Source organism: Apium graveolens, chromosome 4, assembly GCF_009905375.1.
Source record: "Apium graveolens cultivar Ventura chromosome 4, ASM990537v1, whole genome shotgun sequence".
In the NCBI taxonomy this organism is placed as follows: domain Eukaryota; kingdom Viridiplantae; phylum Streptophyta; class Magnoliopsida; order Apiales; family Apiaceae; genus Apium; species Apium graveolens.
The window spans coordinates 48,092,398-48,098,484 of record NC_133650.1 but is presented as its reverse complement, the minus strand read 5'-3'; the positions used below and the strand labels follow the sequence as shown (position 1 = coordinate 48,098,484).

Genomic DNA, 6,087 nt, shown 5'->3' with positions numbered 1-6,087 from the left:
TTCTATGTAATCTGAGTTTTATGGGACTATTATTTAAGTAGATTTGAGACGTTTTCACAAGTGTGGATTGAAGAAGATTGTGTTTTACGCAAGGAGCGAAGGAGATAAGTAAGAAGACCGATTTAGCACACCGCATCGAAGAGGAAGCATATTTTCTTGTGATTCTTGTTTCGTTGTGACGTTGGATGCTAGTTTTCTTGCTTTGAACTTATTTACTCTTGTGACGTACTCTGTTTTAATATAATTAGTTTAGTTATTATTCTCTTGTGTTTGTTTATCATGATTTCATATGAACCCATGATGACGATAAGTGCTATTATGGGCTAATCGTGATCATGGGGTTGCAATGGATTTATTATGGAATTCTTTAGTTAATTGTTTAATACTTTAGTGTGTGATGATTGTATGATATCTAGTATTGGTTGTGCGTATTCGTCTTATGTGCGTCGCGAACATATAAGATAGGGTGTTAATCTCTTGTGAAGCGACGGTGAATCTTGAGATTTAGAACTTGCCATGCTAGCATAGGTTCATGTACGTTGTGCATGATTAGTGTGTAACTCTAACAGTTTTATTTGCCCTATGTAATCAAAAGGAATAACTTGTGCTTAAATCGTTGTGTTGTCAATTTCTGTAGACATATAGGAACTCAACATAATTGATGACTATTCAACTTCTATCTTAATTGTGGATGTTTGGTAGAATGGTATTAGTACAATGAAAGTTGGCTTTTATCAGTTTCGTGTTATTCGATTAATATCATCACTGTCACATGCTAAAGGTAATAACAATGGCTATAGAAGGAGGTAATAATGAAGTTTTGATCTCATGAGTGTTTTATTATTGATAAATTGAAGTGTTAGTTAAGTGGTTAATTAAGTAGTTAATTGTAGTTAATATTTAATCAACAATTTTAAGTGTTAGTGTCTTAACATTGAGAAGTAATCATACATTGGTGAGTGAGTTTAATTAGACAATAATTCAGTCTGAATCTCTGTGGGAACGAACTAGAAAGTATTATATATTACTTGCGAACGCGTATACTTGCGTGAATATTAGCGCGTGTTTTCGCCCTAACAAGTTTTTGGCGCCGGTGCCGGGGACTCGGCGTATTTGTTTAGTTTATGTACTTACCATCATTGGTCATTAAGACTCAGTGATTAGGACGTAGTAGTTACTTATTTTTTTTCCGGTTGTGTTTCAGGTACTTTAGCAAGCATTTATGCAAACTCGTTCTCATGCTCGCAAGAGGACTTTAGATACAGCTGAGGAGACAGACGAAGTTCTTGATATTCCGGAGAAGTTAGATTTTGAGGATTCGGATTCAGGAACTGAGCAGAAAGAACCAGTTAACATGGGAGATCGTATTGTTCAAGCTGATCCAGCTCTTATGGATTTTTCTCGGCCTAAAATTGATGATATTCAGTCAAGCATCCTTCATCCGGCTATTCAAGCTAACACCTTTGAAATCAAGCCGGGCACTATTCAGATGGTGCAGAATTCTGTTTCTTTTGGAGGAGCGGCAACTGAAGACCCCAACATGCACATAAGGAATTTTGTCGAGATCTGCAGCACTTTTAAGTATAATGGCGTGACTGATGAGGCTATCAAGTTGAGGCTTTTCCCATTCTCACTGAGGGACAAGGCTAAAGACTGGTTACATTCTGAACCAGCTGGGTCCATCACTACGTGGCAAGATCTTGCGCAAAAGTTTCTGGTGAAGTTTTATCCGATGGCAAAGACTGCTGCTATGAGGAGTGCTCTTACTCAGTTTGCGCAGCAACCTACAGAATCTATGTGCGAGGCTTGGGAACGCTACAAGGAAATGTTGAGAAAATGTCCACATTATGGAATGCCGGATTGGATGGTGATCACTGGTTTCTATAATGGTTTGGGGGCCCAATCTCGGCCCATGCTCGATGCAGCAGCTGGAGGCGCCTTATGGGCTAAAAGCTATACTGAGGCGTATAATCTTATAGAGACGATGGCTGCAAATGAGCATCAAAACCCGACTCAGAGGATGACGTCAGGCAAGGTAGCAGGTATTCTGGAAGTTGATGCAGCCACCGCTATTGCAGCCCAGCTCCAAGCACTATCAGTGAAGGTTGATTCTCTGGCTACAGATGGAGTTAATCAAATAGCTATGGTTTGTGAGCTTTGTGCAGGTTCTCATGCTACGGATCAGTGTTCTCTTGTCAACGAATCTGTTCAGTATGTGAATAATTATCAGCGACAATAGCAGCCTGTGCCAGCGACCTATCATCCTAACAACAGAAATCATCCAAATTTCAGCTGGGGGAATAATCAGAATGCTATTCAGCCACCATATCAGCAAGGAGTGAGTAAACAGTTTAACCCACCTGGATTCCAGCAACCACAGCAGTATGCTACAAGGCAATCATATCCTCAACAGGGAAGTACAGCTGCACCTACTAGTGCTGATTTTGAGGAACTTAAGCTGTTGTGCAAGAGTCAGGCGGTTTCCATCAAGACCTTGGAAAATCAAATCGGTCAATTAGCCAATACAGTGCTCAATCGTCAACCTGGCACTCTTCCTAGTGACACGGAAGTACCAGTCAGGAAGGAAGCTAAAGAGCAAGTCAAGGCTATTACCTTAAGGTCTGGAAAAGTAGCTGATGCTGAAAAGGCAAAAGAAGTAGAAGCTGAAATTAGAGATGAAGAACCAAAGCAAAAGGAGAAAGCGGCGGAACCAAGGAAGACTACTGTTGAACACACTCTGCCTGAGGCTAATACAGGGGAGAAACAGCTCTATCCTCCACCACCTTTTCCTAAGAGATTGCAGCAACAAAAGCTGGATAGACAGTTCAGGAAGTTTCTGGAGGTGTTCAAGAAACTTTACATCAATATACCTTTCAATGAGGCTCTGGAACAAATGCCTAGTTATGCGAAGTTTATGAAGACTATTCTTTCAAGGAAGGTGAAACTGGATGACCTTCAAACCGTTGCTCTCACGGAAGAATGCAGCGCTGTTCTGCAGCAAAAGTTACCACCAAAACTGAAAGATCCAGGAAGCTTCACCATTTCTTGCACCATTGGCAATCTGACTTTTGACAAGTGCCTTTGTGATTTGGGAGCAAGCATTAATCTGATGCCGTTGTCGATCTTTAAAAAGCTGGATCTTCCTGATCCAAAACCCACATACATGTCCCTACAATTGGCTGACCGTTCCATTACTTACCCAAGGGGCATAGTTGAGGATGTGCTCAAGGTGGATAAGCTCTTCTTTCCGGAAGATTTTGTTATTCTAGATTTTGAGGAAGATAAGAAGATTCCCATAATCTTGGGAAGGCCTTTCTTGGCTATTGGTCGTACCTTGATAGATGTGCAAAAAGGGGAACTTACTATGCGGGTCCAAGATCAGGATGTGACCTTCAACGTATTCAAGGAAATAAAATTCCCTACAGAAGATGAGGAGTGCTTAAAATTGGATGTGATTGATTCTGCGGTTACTTCGGAACTCGATCGCATGCTAATGTCTGATGCAATGGAAAAGGCCTTAGTGGGGGATTTTGACAGCGATGATGAAGATGGCAACGAGCAATTACAATATTTGAACGCTTCTCCCTGGAAGCGAAAGCTGGACATACCATTTGAATCTCTTGGTACTTCTGACCTTAACAATGCTGAAGGGAAGCTCAAACCATCAATAGAGGAAGCACCTACCTTGGAGCTCAAGCCATTACCTGAACACTTGAGGTATGCTTTTTTAGGTGATTCATCTACGTTACCTGTTATTATTTCATCTGACCTTTCAGGTAGTGAGGAAGACAAGCTCTTAAGGATTTTGAGAGAATTCAAATCGGCTATAGGATGGACCATAGCAGACATCAAGGGGATAAGTCCTTCATATTGTATGCATAAAATTCTGCTAGAGGAAGGTAGTAAGCCAACTGTGGAACAGCAGCGAAGACTGAATCCCATCATGAAGGAAGTGGTGAAGAAGGAAATTCTGAAATGGCTGGATGTAGGCATCATTTATCCTATTTCTGACAGCTCGTGGGTGAGCCCCGTACAATGTGTACCTAAGAAAGGAGGTATCACTGTGGTCGCAAATGAAAAGAATGAGCTCATCCCTACTCGAACAGTTACAGGATGGAGAGTATGCATGGATTATAGAAAATTGAACAAAGCCACAATGAAGGATCACTTTCCTCTTCCATTTATTGATCAGATGCTTGACAGATTGGCGGGTCATGAGTATTTTTGTCTTCTGGATGGTTATTCCGGGTATAATCAGATTTGTATTGCACCAGAGGATCAGGAAAAGACTACCTTCACTTGTCCATTTGGCACGTTTGCTTTTCGCAGAGTTTCGTTTGGGTTATGTGGCGCCCCGGCCACTTTTCAGAGATGTATGATGGCTATATTCTCTGACATGATTGGAAATAACGTCGAAGTGTTCATGGACGAATTCTCCGTCTTTGGACATTCATATGATGAATGTTTGAATAATCTGCGCGCCGTACTCAAAAGATGCGTGGAAACTAATTTGGTGCTCAATTGGGAGAAATGTCATTTTATGGTGCGTGAAGGCATTATCCTTGGGCATAAGGTCTCTAGCAAGGGTCTGGAGGTGGACAAGGCCAAGGTGGGAGTCATTGAAAATCTTCCCCCACCTAATTTTGTGAAAGGAATCCGTAGTTTTCTTGGTCATGCGGGTTTTTATCGGCGATTCATCAAGGACTTTTCAAAGATATCTAAGCCGTTATGCAATCTGCTTGAGAAAGATGTGCCTTTCAAATTTGATAATGAATGTTTGGCAGCATTCGAGACTCTCAAGAAGAGTTTGATCACTGCACCAATTATTACAGCACCAGATTGGACAAAACCGTTTGAGATGATGTGTGATGCAAGTGATTATGTGGTAGGTGCAGTTCTGGGATAGCGCAAGAAAAACCTCTTCCATGTGGTCTACTATGCGAGTAAGACATTAAATGGTTCCCAATTGAACTACACCACTACTGAGAAGGAGCTTTTGGCTATAGTCTTTGGTTTTGAGAAATTTCGATCGTATCTACTTGGCACGAAAGTAACAGTATTCATTGATCATGCAGCTATTCGCTATCTAGTTTCCAAGAAGGATTCGAAGCCGAGACTCATTCGTTGGGTGCTTTTACTTCAGGAATTTGAGTTAGAGATCAAAGATAGAAAAGGTACTGAGAATCAAGTAGCTGACCATCTCTCTAGATTGGAGAATCCCGATTCTACTTCATAGGATAGGACGTTAATCAATGAATCTTTTCCGGATGAGCAGTTGTTTGTAATTCAGGAGGAAGAACCATGGTTTGCAGATATTGTAAACTATCTCGTCAGCAATATAATGCCTCCTAATTTGACATCCGCTCAAAAGAAGAAGTTTCTGCATGAGGTGAAGTGGTATATGTGGGATGAACCATATTTGTTTAGACAGGGAGCTGACCAGATCATCAGGAGATGTATCCCGTTCTGTGAGACGGAGGGGATATTACGAGACTGCCATTCCAAGGTTTATGGTGGACACTATGGTGGTGAGAAGACGGCAGCTCGTATTCTGCAAGCAGGTTTTTTTTGGCCTACTTTGTTCAAGGATGCTCATCAGTTTGTTTTAAGGTGTGATCATTGCCAAAGAGTGGGAAATTTGTCAAGGAAGGATGAGATGCCATTAAATGTGATGCTTCAAGTCGAGGTCTTTGATGTGTGGGGAATCGATTTCATGGGGCCTTTTATCTCGTCTTGCAATAATCAGTACATCTTGCTGGCAGTCGATTATGTCTCAAAATGGGTCAAAGTTAAAGCTTTACCGACAAATGATGCAAAGGCAGTGCTAAATTTTCTTCATAATCAAATTTTCACAAGGTTTGGAACACCTCGGGTAATCATAAGTGATGAAGGATCGCATTTTTGTAACCGTAAGTTCACTTCTATGATGCAGCGTTATAATGTGAATCATCGAGTAGCTACTGCCTATCATCCGCAAACAAATGGTCAAGCGGAAGTGTCTAACAGAGAGATAAAGCGCATTCTAGAGAAGGTTGTTTGTCCGTCAAGGAAGGATTGGTCTTTAAAGCTCGATGAAGCTGTTTGGGC

At 41.3% G+C, this 6,087-nt stretch overlaps 1 non-coding gene across 1 annotated transcript; it reads right to left on the bottom strand.

Annotated features, from left to right (window-relative positions):
- Positions 1-1,747: 1,747 nt before the first annotated feature.
- Positions 1,748-1,854, bottom strand: LOC141722711 (small nucleolar RNA R71). The gene has a single exon (XR_012575715.1). It is a non-coding gene; the product is annotated as a small nucleolar RNA R71 (small nucleolar RNA).
- Positions 1,855-6,087: the final 4,233 nt, after the last annotated feature.